Source organism: Phacochoerus africanus, chromosome 15, assembly GCF_016906955.1.
Source record: "Phacochoerus africanus isolate WHEZ1 chromosome 15, ROS_Pafr_v1, whole genome shotgun sequence".
NCBI lineage: Eukaryota > Metazoa > Chordata > Mammalia > Artiodactyla > Suidae > Phacochoerus > Phacochoerus africanus.
The window spans coordinates 30,431,102-30,449,032 of record NC_062558.1 but is presented as its reverse complement, the minus strand read 5'-3'; the positions used below and the strand labels follow the sequence as shown (position 1 = coordinate 30,449,032).

General features: G+C 44.8%; 1 protein-coding gene across 4 annotated transcripts in view; it reads right to left on the bottom strand.

Moving 5' to 3' along the window:
• Positions 1-11,538, bottom strand: part of CLIP1 (CAP-Gly domain containing linker protein 1) — a 146,844-nt gene extending 135,306 nt beyond the window's left edge. For all 4 annotated transcript variants that reach the window (XM_047762143.1, XM_047762144.1, XM_047762146.1 and 1 more), the window contains exon 1: positions 11,424-11,538. The gene's annotated coding sequence lies outside the window, so the exon portion shown is untranslated. The remainder of the gene's footprint in view (positions 1-11,423) is intronic.
• Between the last annotated feature and the right edge of the window lie 6,393 nt (positions 11,539-17,931).

Sequence of the window (17,931 nt, the reverse complement as noted above, 5' to 3'; positions counted from 1 at the left end):
GATGAATGAGTCAATCTCGAGGCAAGTTAAAACTTGCTTCCCCTCCCAGTCTCCACAAAGGAATAAGAGTAGGCATATTTTCACTTGCCCTTAAACACATTGCCCACACGAAAGCAAACGCACACCAACTGCTTGTTCTTAACAGGAAAAGGACATAAAGACAACTCACAGAAAAAAATCAATGGCTTCCTTACTGGTTTTTTGGCCTCCTTTTGAAAATGTTCTTGTTTTACTTTGTAAAGGAGCAAAAAGAACAGATGCAGATCTTTAGATCACATGGGAAAAAGAACCACATTTCTCTTTTCACAATACTGAAAGATACTCGGCTGTTTCAAATTCATTCACAAGTCCCTAAGACAGTTTTCCCTACAACCTTCCTAGATGCTGTAAATAGAAACTAGGAATTGGCCTCATCTGGACCTTAACACTCAACTTCATTGTTGGTCATTTTTTTTACCTGTGTAGGTAATTCACACAGACACACAGAAGTTCTACCAGACCTCAGACACAAAGAAGTCCCTTTTAATGAAACTGTGGGAAATAAAACTGATAAACATATAAGAGGGCCTGAAGTTTGCCAAGACCTTGGCAAGGCACAAGGTCTGACATGAGGAGCACGAGTTACTTCTCTGTGCTGAATATTTAGCTCCTCATAAATTACAGTTCTTCAGTGAAAGCTGTTCATTAACAACGTGCCCTTCAGTAGTGGCAAGGCACTCCTACTCAAATTAACTTTCTAAAACATGGCAAGAAGAAAGGTTTGCATTTCCTGGGAACCTCCATTTGCTATGGGAGCAGCCCTCAAACAGACAAAAAATAATAATAATTGGTAAATTCAGCAACAAAAAAAAACCCAATTCAAAACTCAGCAAAGAACTTCAATAGACATGTCTTCAATGATGCACAAAAGCACATGAAAAAGAATCTCAACATCGGTATCATTAAGGAAATGCAAATCAAAACTACAGTGAAATAAAACCTCATACCCATTAAGACTGCTACTATCAAAAACAAATGAATAAACCAAAAAAAAAAAAAATTAGGTGTTCCCACTGTGGCACAATGGGATCAGTGGCACCTCTGCAGAGGCTGGACGCAGGTGTTTTTTGGGTTGTTTTTTTTTTATCTTTTTAGGGCTGCACTCACGGCATGTGAAGGTTCCCAGGCTAAGGGTCCAATCAGAGCTGTAGCTGCCGGCCTATGCCACAGCCACAGCAACTCGGGATCTGAGCCATATCTTTGACCTACACCACAGCCCACGGCAAACGCCAGATCCTTAACCCACTGAGCAAACCAGGGACTGAACTCATGTTCTCATGGATACTAGTTGGGTTCGTTAACCACTGAGCCACCACGGGAACTCCTGAACACAGGTTTGACCCCCAGCCCAGCACCGTGGCTTAAAGGATCTGGAGTTGCCGTAGCTGCAGAGGAGGTCACAACTGCGGCTGGGATCTGATCCCTGGCCCAGGAAATCCATATGCTGCAAGGTAGCCAAAAAAGAAAAGAAAACTGAAACAGAAAAGAATAAGCGTGGGAGTTCCCGTTGTGGCACAGTGAAAACAAATCCTCCTAGTAACCACAAGGTTGTGGGTTCGATCCCTAGCCTTGCACAGTGGAAACAAATTCGCCTAGTAACCGTAAGGTTGTGGGTTCAATCCTGCATTGCTATTGCTGTGGCTGTGGCATAGGCCAGTGACTACAGCTCTGATTCAACCCCTAGCCTGGGAACCTCCACAGGCCGCATGTTCGGCCCTAAAAAGCAAAAAAGAGAAATACAAAAAGAAAAGAACAAGTGTGGGCAATGATAAGGAAAAACTAGAACCCTTGAGCACCGATGGTAGGAATATAAAATGATCACTGTGGAAAACCAGTATGGTGGTTCCTCAAAAAATTATGAATTAGGGAGTTCCCGTCGTGGCGCAGTGGTTAACGAATCCGACTAGGAACCATGAGGTTGCGGGTTCGGTCCCCGCCCTTGCTCAGTGGGTTGACGATCCGGCGTTGCCATGAGCTGTGGTGTAGGTTGCAGACGTGGCTCGGATACCGCGTTGCTGTGGCTCTGGCATAGGCCGATTCAACCCCTAGCCTGGGAACCTCCATATGCCACGGGAGCGGCCCAAAGAAATAGCAAAAAGACAAAAAAAAAAATTATGAATTAGGTGTGCTGAAAAAGAGAAAAAAAAAATCTAACCTTAACCGTATGATCCAGCAATTCCAGCTCTGGGTATGTACCCAAAAGAACTGAAACCAGGGTCTCAAAGCAACCATTATACACCCATGTTCACAGCAGCATTATTCACAAAAATAGCTAAAGTGTGCCAGCAATCCAAGTGTCCGCTAACAGATGAATGGTTAGGCAAAATGTGATGTAAACATACAATGGAGTATTATTCACCCTTTAAAAGGAAGGGAATTCTGACACACACTACAAGGATGAACGTTGAGGACACTGTGCTGAGTGAAATAAGCCACTCTCAAAAAGACAAACACCATAGGATTCCACCTACACAAAGTGCTTCAGAGTACTCAAAATCAAAGGGAAAGTAGACTGGTGGTTGCCAGGGGCTGAAGGAGGGAAGAATGGGGAGTCACTGTTTAATAGATAAAGAGTTTCAGTTTCGCAACATGAAAGGAGCTCTGGAGCTGGATGATGGTGATGGTTGCACAACAATGAGAATGTTCCTCCCTTTTTTTCTCTCTCTCTTTTTCAGCTGCCCCACAGTATATGGAAGTTCCTGGGCTAAGGATCGAATCCGAGAGGAGCTTCGACCTACACCACAGCTGTGGCAATGCTGGATTCACTGTATCAGGCTGGAGGATCAAACAAGTGCCTCCACAAAGACAAGCCGATCAATTAACCCACTGTGCCACATAGGAATTCCTTGAATGTCTGTCTTTAACGCCACTAAACCGTAAACATAAAAATGGTTAAGATGGTAAATTTTATGTTATATGTTCTACCTTAATAAAAGCAATTTAAAAAAAGATAACTGGTATTCTTTCATATAACCTTTTTATCCTAATGGCAACATGCTACCATTCTGCACTTTGCTCTTTATACAAATATTTTGAAAGCCTTCAAGTAAATGCAAATCAAAATCATGAGATACCAGGAGTTCCCATTGTAGTTCAGCAGGTTAAGAACCTGAGTAGTGGAGTTCCCATCGTGGCTCAGTGGTTAACGAATCCGACTAGGAACCATGAGGTTGCAGGTTTGATCCATGACCTTGCTCAGTGGGTTGCCGTGAGCGGTGGTGTAGGTCACAGACATGGCTCAGATCCCACATTGCTGTGGCTCTGGCGTAGGCTGGTGGCTACAGCTCCGATTAGACCCCTAGCTTGGGAATCTCCATATGCCATGGGAGTGGCCCTAGAAAAGGCAAAAAGACAAAAAAAAAAAAAGAACCTGAGTAGTATCCATGAGGATACAGGTTTGATTCCTGGCCTCGCTCACTGAGTTAAGTATCTGTTGTTACCCTGAGCTGTGGTGTGGTCACAGACACGGCTGGATTCCACGTTGATGTGGCAGCCACAGCTCTCATTCAACTCCTAGCCTGGGAATTTCCAGATACTGCAAGTGTGGCCCTAAAAAGCAAAACAAAACAAAACAAAACAAAACAAAAACTATACGATACCAAACTTCACCCTCACTAGGATGCCTATAAACAAAAAGATAAGTGTTGACAAGGATGTGAGAAAACTGGAACCTCATTCATTGCCGGTTGTACAACCACTTGGGAAAACAGTCTTTCAGTTCCTCAAAAGGTAGGGTTCCCATATGATCCAACAATTCTTTTCCTAGGTGTACACTCAAGATGAATGAAAACATATGTCCACATAAAAACTAATACACAAATGTTCACAGCTGCATTATATTAGCAAAAAGTAGATACAACCCAAATGTCTTATCTGATGGTGCACAAACAAAATGTGGTATATCCACACAAAGGAATGTATTTCAACCACAAAAAGAAATGACATAGGGGAATTCCTCTTGTAGCATGTACCAGTCCGATGTCATTTCTTTTTTTTTTTGTCTTTTTGCCTTTTCTAGGGCCGCTCCCGTGGCACATGGAGGTTCCCAGGCTAGGGGTTGAATCGGAGCTATAGCCTCTGGCCTACACCAGAGCCACAGCAACGTGGGATCCGAGCCATGTCTACAACCTACACCACGCTCACAGCAACGCTGGATCCTTAAGCCGATGAGCGAGGCCAGGGATCGAACCTGCAACCTCATGGTTCCTAGTCAGATTCGTTAACCACTGAGCCATGACGGGAACTCCTACAAGGATGAACTTTGAAAACATTTTGCTAAGTGAAAGGAGTCAGTAAAACTGTATGATTCCATTTATATGAAATTCCAGAATAGGCAAATCTATAGAGACAGAGAGTAGAGCTTGGGAGCCTAGGACTGGGAGAGTAGAGGGGAAATCCAGTTGACTATTAATGGGTAAAGGGTTCCTTTTTGGGGTGAAGAAAATATTCTAAAATTGATTGTGGTGATGGTTGTACAACTCTGTGTAAAAAATGAAGATATTAGTATTCCCAGAAATTTTCCTATTTACTACATAAAACCAGGTATTTCTGACCCAGCAGCATAAAAATGACTGGCATAAAAACCTTAGGATAATAAGATGCTCAAGACCAGTTAGAAGGACTCCTCCTCAGGGCAGGGAGGCCTCGCCTAGATATAAACCCAAACATCTTAATTTTATTTCCTGTTACCTGCCCTCACACTACAGAGCAGGAGACTATTATCTCCACATCCTACTTTTATGCCTTTGTTCAATCTGGCCTAGAATGTCCTATCTAATCCATCCCTGCCTAGCAACCCTCCATCTTCATCAATGCCAAATACAAGGGCTAATTCCTACCGAGGAAGCTTTTTTAATTCCCTCTCATATATACACACACACAAGCCAAGTGAACTGACCAGGGTCCCAAGGTTGTAGGAAGGGGTTCCCTGCCAGGGCTCTTGTCTAACAGCTGAAAATGAACTGTCTGAGGAGACACACATGCTGACAAAGTGAGAGACTTCATTGGGAAGGGGGCGCCCGGGCAGAGAGCAGCAGGGTGAGGGCACCCAGGAGAACTGCTCTACTTCATGGCTCACAGTCTCTGGTTTTATGGGAATGGGATTAGTTTCTGTGTTGTCTCTGGCCAAGCTTCTTTCTCGGCCCATACCTGGTCTGGCCTAAAGTCCTTCCTGATGGTGCCAGCATCTCTCAGCCAAGATGGATTCCAGCGCCAAGGATACTGGGAGGTTGGTTGTCTCCTCCCTCCTATTGGCAACCTCCCCAAATCCTCCAGGCTAGTCTTCAGGGCAGCACCTGGTTCCTTATCAGGGCCTCCTGCTGTGAGACAACTCATGCAAGCGGCTATTATCATGCCTGGACTAGATGGGCAGTTTTAGTCAATGGTCCTCTAAAGCCAGCACACGTCAGCTTCAGCCTACACCCGGCCCACAGGACTGTCTCACCTTGTGAGACAGAGCTCCTTCTACCCAGCACCGTCTTCACAGCAGTCAACAAATGTTTGATTAATCGGTATTTCTGGGGTTTTCTCCCACCCCACAGGACAGTTTCTATTGGTCGCATTCATCGAAAAAGCTCTAACCATTCGCAAAATAGGCCAGGTGACTCACAGTCAGCCAGTGACACAGACTGGTCTTTCCTTCGTCTTCTTAGGCCCCTTTGCTATTTGAAAACAATGATGACTCCCTTAGCACTGTTATGACCACCACATCTTCTTCATTAATACAGGAACCCCACCAGGTGGACAGGGCCGGTGCTACCCCCATTTTACAGAGTGAGAAGCAGATTGAGAGAAGCCAGGCAACCTGCCCAACTTCACATGACTCACTGAGTTGGGGCTGAAGCAAATCCAGGACCTCAAACTTCTTAAGAGTATTTCTGATTTCCCAGGTTGGTTTGCTGAGAATATTCTCAGTGAAAATATTAATTATTGCAAAATAAAAATATAGATCCAGTCATAAAAATAGTTTTTACACATAAAGAAAAAAAACTAGGACATACTCTGAAACACTGAAATAATTTTCTCTGGGCAGTAGGATTATGGATAATTTGCTTTTTTCTGTGTTTTTTAATATGTCTGTTATATATCTTATACACTGAAACCACATATAACTGGATAACTAATATGCTATTAAAATGTAAGGGCCCTTCAATTAAAAAAAAGATATATAGGACTTCTCTGGTGGTGTAGCAGGTTAAGGATCTGGCATTGTCACTGCTATGGCTCCAGTCGCAGCTGTGGCACAGGTTCAATCCCTGGCCTGGGAACCTCTGCATACTATGGGCACAGATCAAAAAAAAAAGACATTAGAAGATAATGTCTCCAGTAAGAAATAATTCTATGAATGAAATGAAGTTCAAAAGATTTGATTGAAAGTTTTTTTTTGGGAAACATCCGTAATCTCTCTTAGCCTTCCTGAGAAGACGGAGAAAATATGCCAAATATTTCAATGCACTATTTGACTGGCGCTCTGCAGAACAGGGGGGGGGGGGGGGGGGGGGGCAGGAATCTCATTAAAGTTGCCTTCCCTTTTACATCAAACCCAAATTTTGGATGATTTGCATGTCCTGAACATCTGGAATTTCAGGCCTTTAACTTCACAGAAGATACAGTAAATCAAGGACTCTGCAATTTTAAGTGTAAAAAATGGGCAGAGTTAAAACCGGGATCTAATCCAAACTATACTTAGAGATAAGTAAGCAAAGGAGAATACAAATATCAAGTACTTAATTCAAGTTGGAAGTATATTACACCTTATGCTTATATAAAACACTAGGGCAGCAAAATGTCTGTCTGGAGTCTCATTAGGTTTCCTAAGAAGAGGCAGATGAGAATACATTTCCCCAGGGAAAGAGATATCAGAAAGGTTTCCCAACAGGGATTCTGTAACAGGACTACTTTTCTAAGATTCTGCAAAGAATACTTCTCTGATTTTGTGGCTGAACCACCATAACATAAACAATTAAAAAACAGACCCACCCATTGCGTTAGTGCTAGTGGAATCTGTCCTTCTGGAAGTGCCAGATGGAGATTAAAAAAAAAAAAAAGCTCTTTACTAATTGTGGCCAAGATTCCTTGGTACTTGATGCCAGGGCGAGGATATTAACCCAGATGTCCTAGCCAAATTCAAGGTTGGTTAATTACAGTCTGCCAACTTCCCCCCCCCTCCCCTGAACACGAACACACACACACACACACACACACACACACACACAAAAGGCTTCGTATGTTCCCTGATTTGAAATCTGAATAAGTCACTCTTGAAATTCTTGTAGAGTGCCATCAGTCAATATGTTTTCCTTTAAAAGTGCATTGTAACTCAAATATTGATTTAAAGCATATGGATTCCTTGAGTTCCATCTACATGGGAAACATACATGTAATCCTAAAAGTATATAGGATTACAATAACAACTACACACACACACACACATATATATAGGGGATGCTACCTTAGTTTAAAGCCTCCCTAAACAGTCCTCTAAAAAATTCATATTCAGAGTAATTCTGACATTGCCTTCCAATTAAGATTGAAGGGACTTAAATAAAGGTTTATATTAAACACAGATTTTGAACCATGAAGCTTTTAAGACTAAAATGGAAGGCTCTGCTGCTAGGAAAAAGCTATATATGAAAATGTCAGTTACAAGGCCTCCCAGGGTTGAGCAAAAATCCTGCATCCAACAGCAAGTCTGAACATCAAGTACAGGTCTGGCCTTTCTGCCATCCACTTACTTAAGGTTTCATTGCCAACATGCACTGCTTAAAATAATGTATATGAGGGTTCAATTTCTAGCTCTGTATTCACTGGCTGGGTAGCCTTTTAGGCAAGTTAGTGAAATTCTTTAAGCCTGAATTCCCCCATCTTTAACTTTTTCCTCATCAAAATCACTAATAACATGGCACAAAATTATTCTGTTTCTTTCGCTATTTTTAAATACTTTAATACACATTTTAAGGACTACCATCTATATGGCCTTAAACTGTCTGCCCCTCCCAAGCTCCCACTTTAGGACCTTCGTACTTGCTGTGCCCTCTTCCTACTATGCTCTTCCCTCTGGGATCTACATTTCCTCACTTCCCCTAGATCTCTATTTAAAAGTCATTTTCTCAGCAAAGCCTCCTTTTACCACTCTATCTAACATTTCCATTTCCCTAACTCTTGTCCCCCAAACACTTCATATTTCTCCTTCATTGATTTATGTATTTTTTCTTACCATGTCTCACTTTCCAACACACAATAAATTTTATTAATATGGTTATGGTTTGCCTCCCCTGCATGAAGAAGGGGAGTTCCACATGAACAGGGATTTCTGTTTTATTTACTGCTGTAGCACCAGCTCCCAGAACAGCATCGGGCACACAGTAGTTGCTCAATGAATATTTGTTGAAAAATTACCAAATGAGACCTAAGTACTGCCCACATATAGGTACACCAGAGCTCCACAAGCTCCCTTTGGGAAGACTATCACCACTTCAAAAATAAAGAAAAAGAGAACTAGTGGCTTGCAATGATTAGGAAACAACATTGTCCATTCTGTATATCTGAGAAAAACACACTCGACCTCCCACCTCATTTTTATGAGGAAAAAAGGAAAGAAGCTAGTAATTAGGATAAAGTGGAAAAGTAACAATTTATATGAGATGAAAAGTCTCACTTTAGTTAACAATGCACAAAGTTTTAATGCTAACAAATATTAAGCCATCTTCCTGTGACTTGACTACATTACCTTCAGTTGTTTTTCTTTAGCTTTAACTTCTATAAAAACCAGTCCTGAAACTTAGGGACCTATTTTCAATTAACTAAATAATGAATATTCACTGAGCACATTGGACTGCAGAATTCTGTAGGGGGTGCTACAAAGTGAAATACAAGGTCTTTGAGATATAGATACAGACATAGATATAGACAGATATCGATATACACACATAAACATACACACATACTGGAGTTCCCGTCATGGCTCAGTGGTTAACAATCCCAGCTATGATTCATGAGGATGCGGGTTCAGTCCATGGCCTCGCTCAGTGGGTTAAGGATCCGGCGTTGCCGTGGATGGGGGTGGAGGTCGAAGACCCGGCTCGGATCCTGAGTTGCTGTGGCTGTAGGGTAGGCCAGCAGCTGCATGGCCGATCCAACCCCTAGCCTGGGAACTTCCATATGCCTCTGGTGCGGCCCTAAAAAGCAAAAAAACAAAATAAAATAAAAATATACATATACACATACATGTACACAAACATATACATTATTGATTATGTGTGCACACACACATACACACATATACATATACGTACACACACATACACACTAGGAAGAACAGAAATACATCTGCACAAAATTAAGAACAGGCTGCCAATATGTGACAAAAATCAAAAGTGCCTATCTTTGTACAGAGTATAAGAGGTCCAATTTACCTCTTACACACCATGCATTGGGATTAGAATCCCAAAAGAGATAGCACTTAAAAGGCAAGAAAACTAGACTTAAGTTCACATGCTTTTATGGGTCACATGAGATACAAGAGGCTTAATATCAGACACTAGATGAAAAAAATTTAAGGTAAATAAGAGCACCAAATTCTAAACTCCTGAAGAACAGAAACCAGATCCACTCATGTCATATTCAAACTCAAGTAGGAGCTTAAGCAATTGTTGAGAAAAACAGGGAAGAGCACCATCTTTATCTTTAGAATACCTTCGTAGGGTTCATCCAGTTTGTTTTTTTACCCTTTGAACTAGGCCTAGCGGAAGCCTAAGCTGTACTTCACTTTCTCTGAACCTTAAAAACCCAGGACAAGCCCTTGGCCAAGCAAACACCCACTGTCTTTGCTTTAATAAGGGCCAGCCTTGCTCCTTGTCAGACAGCCACCACACTAATTCAATAACAAAGCACCTGGAGTCAGAATACCTGAGCTCAAATCCTGACACCACCACTTATCAGCTGTGTGGCCCTGGGCAGGGCAAGGTCCTTGACCTTTCTATGCCTCCTCTGTAAAATGGGGATAATGATAGCACAGTCACTGGTTAGATTAATTAATAAGATAAGACACACGAAACACTAGCCCAGGGCCTGACCACCAGAAACCCTCAATAAAGGTTAACATTTCCAGAGAAAAATGCACCAAAGCTGAGGAGCAACATACCTAAGCACTCTTGTCAAAGGTTATCATTAAACCCAAAGGTCTAATACATTTGGTCTCTAGACTGTGCATACTATAGGTAGTAGCAGTTTTTAAAAAATAAAAAATAAAAATAACACCAACCAGAACCACAACCATAAGAGCAACAGCAGTAACACTAATACAAAGCTCTTATTGGCCAGGCAGGGTCCTAACCTAGAACAGAAAGAAGTCAAGGCTGCTGAACCAAAAAAAAAGAAAAAAGAAAAAAAAGATGCAGCATTTTTTCCACCCTCCCTTTTAAAATACAGTAATTGGCGCCCAGGTTTTGCTAAAAACAGGTATCGAAACATTGCAGACTGAACGTGTAATTTCTTCAAAGCAAAGAGGTGGGGCTGTGACGGGAGGGGGGGGTGGGGCGCGGTTCCTGCCAGATGGAAAAGCCACATGAAGTGGAGAAAGACGAGTTCAGGGTTTCTCCCCAGATCAAAATCAGATATTTGAAGCACAGGACCGCCAAAGGAGGGGAAGCAGTGGTGTCTGCTTTTAAAATAACCTCTGAACAAGTGTCATCTGCCTTCAGAGCCAATCCCCTGCCGAGGCAGAAGGGTCGGGTTACGGGGCAGCGGGGTTATTTCAGAAATCCCTGTCACCTCTCATCATCTACCTTCTCCAACAATCAGTCCCACTCGGGGGGCTGTGTGTGGGGGACAAAAGCCATGGCCGGCCAGGCCCCAGGCCAGTTGGGTCAGCTCGCCGCCGAGGCCACGGCCAGGGTGCCCTCCATTCCGGTTCGCGGGCACCGCTGCCAAGGGCCCGGGCAATGCTCAGGTGGCCGCCGGGGCAACAGGTCCCGCCGGGCCTCGGCCTCTCCAGGGGGTCCACCCCGCCAGGGCCGAGGGGAGCAGAGAGGGACGCCGGGGAGGGAGCGGCGCCTGGGGCGGCGCAGGGGCAAGGAGTCCAAGCTCCATCTTGAGGCGGGCGGAGGAAGGGAAGGCCGGGCTCGGCGCTGACAGGGCCGGCCACTTTTCCGGCTCCGGGGGAACACCCCAGAGACCCCTGGCCTCCAGGGCCATCCCCCTGGGGCTCCCCGGGACCCCTGTGGGGGGGGCCGGTGCGCGGGACTCGGTCCCCCTCTCGGACTCCGGGCCGGCCCCCGACCCCAAGCCGGGAGGGCGGGAGAGGGCCCGGCGGGGCGGGAGGGGAAAGGTGAGGAGGGGACGGGGAAGGGGAGAGGGCCCGCGCCGCGCCCGCTCGCCCCGCTCACCGCTCGCCGCCGCCTCGGTCGCTGCCAGTCGCCGCCACCTGCCCCACTGCAGCAGCAGCAGCCGCGCGGCCGCCGCCTCCCGCCTCCCGGCTCGTCGGCTCCGGGCGGGGGAGAGCGTGACGCGCCGCCGCGGGGCCGGGCGGGCGCGCGCCGCCCGGAGAAGACGCCGCGGCGGCTCCTCCCCGCGCGCTCCGCCGCCGCGCCCACTCCTGTCGGCCCAGCTCCTCGGACCCCGCCGCCAGCGCCGCGTCCGAGCCCCCAGCCGCCGCCTCTTTGTCTGCACCCGGGCCGCCGCTCTGGAGAAACGAACCTCAGACCCCCCGCGCGCCCGCCATCCAGCTCTCAGATCCCGGAGAGGACCGGGATGGGGAAGAAGGTGCGAGGAAACCCGAGAGGCCTGGACCAAGGGGCTTCTCATCATCTCGGTTAGTTCCCCATTTTCTGAACGTGTTCCCAGAATTTGCAAGTCACACCCGAGAGCTCCATTGAGACTTGATCGCACAGCCTGCTAATTTGCAACTGATTTTTTTCTTTTTTCTTTTCCTTTTTTGCCAGATCCAGGGTGAGAAATCCTTTGAAATAAGCTCGGAGGAGCTGCCCACAGCTGGTTAACTTTAGGGAGCGTCCTCTCTGCCCTCCTCGCCCTCCAAGTAAGACCCAGGGTGAGCAACCTCTGGGGAAAGCACTGCAGCAAATGAAGCTTGAGAAGGACCATCTCCTCCCTCCCCTTCCCTCCAGGGAAAGACCGAGAGTTTAAAAATCCCTTGAAACAAGCCCAACACTTGCTCCGTCAGTTTGAGAAAAGCCTTTTATTCGCCTCAGCCGCTTGGAGGGAAGCCCTGGTTAACGTCCTGTCCTCCCACCTCCCCACAGGGATCTCCTTTAAAAGCTTTTGAAAGGGACTGGAGGGGAGGCAGCAACAGCCTGCTCCGGGCCGGTGCAGCGGAGGGCGGCCAGCATTTCACTCCCATGGACCATGGCAACCCCAGAAGCTTTGCAGCTTCTGGGAGGAATTTGCAGCTGTGGGTGAAGCCCAGTATTTTACAACGACTTAGTAGTGGATAGGGGGCCCAGGGCTTCCCCATCCTCTCTGGTGGAAGGGAATAATCAGGAGGGTGACCCCCTTGCTGACATTTATTCAAAGCACTGGTGCTGCTTGGACCAACGGTCATGCACAGAGCAGGGGGAGGGAACTGCAATGAAAATGCATGGAGTTCTGAACAAACAAGTAAATGTATCTGCTGGCACCTCCCCTGGATTCAGGCTTAAGTCACAAAAGTCCTGTTTCCTAACTCAACATCACCTTAGTTTGCAAGTTGCAAGGTCAAAGTGTGGTGGCACCCCTGGTATCCAGTATGGATATTCCTAATCTGAAAGTCATACCTCACCCTCTCATCTGAATACTTTTCAGCACTAATGCACAACCTATATAATCATAGATGTGGTAGAAAAAGGCAGAGACTACTGTTGAGTGGGATGCAAAAATAAACACTTCTGTTTTCCTCTTATCTACTCTACTTATTCTTTTTTTTTTTTTTGGTCTGTTTCGGGCTGCCCTCTTGGCATAGGGAAGTTCCCAGGCTAGGGGTTGAATCAGAGCTGTAGCTGCCAGCCTGCACCACAGCCACAGCAACGCAGGATCCAAGCCGCGTCTTTGACCTGCACCACAGCTCACTGCAACATCAGATTCCCAAACCCACTGAGCGAAGCCAGGGATTGAACCCAAGTCCTCGTGGATGCTTGTCGGGTTCATTAACCACTGACCACGATGGGAACTCCTCCTCTAATCATTCTGCTGAGCCTATCTTTATTTCTAAATGTTGTTCATCATGGAATTTTTGGCATTAATTTCAGTGTTTAAAACATCACATTGGAGTTCCCGTCGCGGCTCAGTGGTTAACGAATCCAACTAGGAACCATGAGGTTGTGGGTTCGATCCCTGGCCTCCCTCAGTGGGTTAAGGATCCAGCGTTGCCATGAGCTGTGGTGTAGGTTGCAGATGCCTCTGGTGTAGGCCAGTGGCTACAGCTCCCATTAGACCCCTGGCCTGGGAACCTCCATATGCCTAGGGAGCAGCCCAAGAAATAGCAAAAAGACAAAAAACAAACAAACAAAAAAATCTCATTAAAATAATATTTTCCTTGAATACTGAGTTTTTAAAAGCCCCCTTAAATTTTGTGACCAAGGCCTAGTTCCAGCCCTACTATCAGGGCATTGACTGTGCTCATTCCCATGGTGTGGCTGGTGTTAGGACTAAAGAAGTTGGTCAGTTCTATTTCAAATTAAGCATTCTGTTTTTAGATGGAGCCACTGAGCTTTTTTAAATATATGTCTTCTGTAAAAGTATTAGAACAGCTCAATGGACAAGACTTTGGAAGGTGGAGGAGAGTGGCAGAAGTTGAAAGTCAGATAGGAGCTCCCTAGTCTTCATTTTACAAGGCGGGGAAGTCATTAAATACTTTTTTTTTTTTTTGGCTAGAAAGGATAAAAAATAAAAGTTTAATCATGTCATTAATTAACCAATAACTACAAATAGTGATAGACCTGTGTGGAGGGGAAGCGGTGCTTTAGTCACAACATAAATTCAATAGATCATGTCCAGAGATGATAAATAAATAAGAATATAGGTATACTTTCAGAGATAAAGAAGTTACACCTGAAGAACTAAAGGCAAAAATGTGGTGGTCTTTGGAGAACAGAGTTGGGAGGATGGGCAGAACAAACTGCTGCTGTTCATTATAAACCCTGGTGTACTTTATTTTTTGAAATGTGAATGTATTACTTTGATTTCTTAAAAAAAAAAAAGAGAGAGAGAGGGAGAGAGGGAGTTCCCATCATAGCTCAGTGGAAACGAATCTGACTAGTATCCATGAGGACACAGTTTGAGTCCCTGGTCTTGATCAGTGGGTTAAGGATCTGGCATTGCTGTGGCTGTGGTGTAAGCCAGCAGCTGTAGCTCCAATTTGACCCCTAGCCTAGGAACCTCCATATGCTGTGGGTGCGGCCCTAAAAAGACCAAAAAAAAAAAAAGAGAGAGAAGAGTTCCCATTGTGGCTCAGTGGGTTAAGAGCCTATCTAGTACCCATGAGGGTGCAGATTTTATCCCTGACCTCGATCAGTGGGTTAAAGATCCAGTGTTGTTGCAAGCTGTGGCATAAGTGGCAGATGGGCTTGAATCTGACCTGTGGCTCTAACATAGGCCGGCAGTTGCAGCTCTGATTTGACCCCTAGCCCAGAGAACTTCCACATGGTGTGGCCGAAAAAAGAAAAGGAAAAGAAAAGGTATTTAAGGATTTGAGGTCCTCAAACAAATGAGTAGAGAATATTCTCTGCAAAGTGATAGATGTTCATGGTTTGTTTCTACACAGCTCTTTAGCTTCCTTCTTTCTCTGACAGTTTTCCACAGTACAAAAGGTTGATTATGTTATTTATTACCTTACTCCACCCCTACTAGAATATAAGTTTCAAGAGAGCAAGGATTGTTGGCTCATTCATTGCTCTGGTTGCATCCCCAGAATATGATTGGGTTTTTTTTTTGAGGGGAGGATGGCAGTGAAAGTTGTTAGCTTTTCATTTTTTGTTTCTGGCTGCCGCATACCATGTGGAGTTCCTGGGCCAGGGATCAGATCCAAGCCGCAGTTTTGACATACACTCATCTCAGGGAAGGCCAGGTCCTTAACCCACCATGCTTGCTGGATATTGAACATGCCCCCTGGCGCTGCAGAGACGTTTCCAATCCCCTTGATCCACACCAACCCCTACCCCCACCCCCACCCCCAGAGTACACTGGTTCATAGTAGATTAGATTTGTAAAGAATGCAGTATAGACTTAAGTATGGTTCTAAGTAGCTGGGGACTTTTTTCCAGTGATTTTTGTGTGTGTGCACTCCTCACCCACAGCACTTGGAAGTTCCTGGACCGGGGATCAAATGGCACCATAGCAGCGACCCCTGCGGTGACAACCCTGGGTCCTTAACCCACTGCTCCACAAGAGAACTCCTGTCTTTATTTAAAAAAAATAAAAAATAGGAGTTCCCGTCGTGGCTCAGTGGTTAACAAATCCGACTAGGAACCATGAGGTTTCGGGTTCAATCCCTGCCCTTGCTCAGTGGATTAAGGATCTGGCGTTGCCGTGAGCTGTGGTGTAGGTTGCAGACACGGCTCGGATCTCGCGTTGCTGTAGCTCTGGCGTAGGCCAGTGGCTACAGCTCTGATTCGACCCCTAGCTTGGGAGCCTCCATATGCCATGGCAGCGGCCCAAAGAAATAGCAAAAAGACAAAAAAAATAAAAAATAAGTGTTCATTACATAAAAATAAAACAAGCAAAATGAAGAAAACAAAAGTTATAATCTCACATATCCAGAGAGAATTGCTATAAATAATGGTTTTAAATTCTTTACTCTTAAAATATTTTAAATGTTTCACTAAGGCACAAGTAGCTCTTATTGCCATTCAGTACTTTGTAAATTTCCAAAAAGATGTGCGGATTTATAGAGCCTTTAAAATAGAAAATGACACAAAAACTTTCAAAACAAAAGCACTCTAAATTAAATGTTTTCTGTCTTTTTTTCTTCTTTGAAGCTCCTAAACCATGATAGATAACAGTTAAAAATGTAAACCCTCCAGTTATAAGTCATGTGGATATAACATACAATATGATGACTATAGTCAATAAATTTTTTTTTGTCTTTTTTTGTTATTTCTTGGGCCGCTCCTGCAGCATATGGAGGTTCCCAGGCTAGGGGTCCAATCAGAGCTGTAGCTGCTGGCCTACGCCAGAGCCACAGCAACGCGGGATCTGAGCCGTGTCTGCGACCTACACCACAGCTCATGGCAACACCGGATCGTTAACCCACTGAGCAAGGGCAGGGATCGAACCCGCAACCTCATGGTTCCTAATCGGATTTGTTAACCACTGAGCCACGACAGGAACTCCAAGTTAATAATATTGCATTGCATATTTGAAAGCTGCTAAGAGAGTAAATCTTAAAAGTCCTCATCACAAGAAAAAAAAATTAAAAAAAAAAAAAAGGAGTTCCCGTCGTGGCGCAGTGGTTAACGAATCCGACTAGGAACCATGAGGTTTCTGGTTCGGTCCCTGCCCTTGCTCAGTGGGTTAACGATCCGGCGTTGCCGTGAGCTGTGGTGTAGGTCACAGATGTGGCTCGGATCCCGCCTTGCTGTGGCTCTGGCGTAGGCCGGTGGCTACAGCTCCGATTCAACCCCTAGCCTGGGAACCTCCATATGCAGTGAGAGCGGCCTGAGAAATGGCAAAAAAAAAAAAAAAAAAAAGAAAAAAAATGTTGCAACTGGGTATGGCGACAAATGTTAATCGGTCTTACTGTGGTGATCATTACACAATACATACAAATAGTGAATCATGTCTTATATTTGAAACTAATATAATGTTATACATCAATTATACCTCAATAAAATGTTTTAATGGAACTCCTAAGAGGTACTCCATAATTAATCTTTATAAAGAAGATATAAGAATTCATTTTCACTCTGCTATTTTTAAAATTACATCTACATTTATTAGCACTGTTTCAGAAACCAGTCACATTAATTTCATTCTCTCATCCATCAAATATTTACTGCCCCCTTGCTGTGTCCCAGGCACTGTTCCACATACTGGGGAGAGCACAGCACTGAAGAGCAAGTCCTCGCCTTCCAACCTTGACTTCTCTGTGGTTCCCTAAATCAAGGTGGGTTAATCTCATTCCACCGGTTTTATGCCCATAGGGGATGAAATGCATGAGACCATAGTCCTTGTCAATTTTATTCATCTCTGCTAAAAATTGAGAGATTTATAAAGTCAAAAACAGGATAAATGTTTAAGTGAACTTTAGTGTTTTAGGAACTATTCACATTCCCTTGCCAAGGTAAGGAGCTAGTGCTGGTTCCTTTAAACAAAAAGTGAGCGGGATAGTGCCTTAAACTACAAAGAAAGGAAAGCCAAAAATAAACCCCACAGCACATGACTAACCATTCAGATTTGTCTGGACCAAAAATTAATTTTATCACTGAAACCAATTAAGATTGTCTGCGGAGTTCCCATCATGGCTCAGGGGTAACGAACCCAGCTAGTATCCATGAAGTTGCGGGATCCATTCCTGGCCGTGCTCAATGGGTTAAGGATCCAACGTTGCCACAAGCTGTCAGATCTGGCGTTGCTGTGACTGTGGTGTAGGCCAGCAACTGCAGCTCCTCTTCGACCCCTAGCCTGGGAACTTCCATATGCCACAGGTGTAGCCCTAAAAAAAAAAAAAAAAAAAAAAAAAGATTGTCTGCTATATCTACTTATATAAACAATCCTGATAGTGGTGGTTTTGTGAAATTTTTTAAAAAGCAAAACAAGGAGTTCCCGTCGTGGCACAGTGGTTAACGAATCCGACTAGGAACCATGAGGTTTCTGGTTCGGTCCCTGCCCTTGCTCAGTGGGTTAACGATCCGGCGTTGCCGTGAGCTGTGGTGTAGGTTGCAGACGCGGCTCGGATCCCGAGTT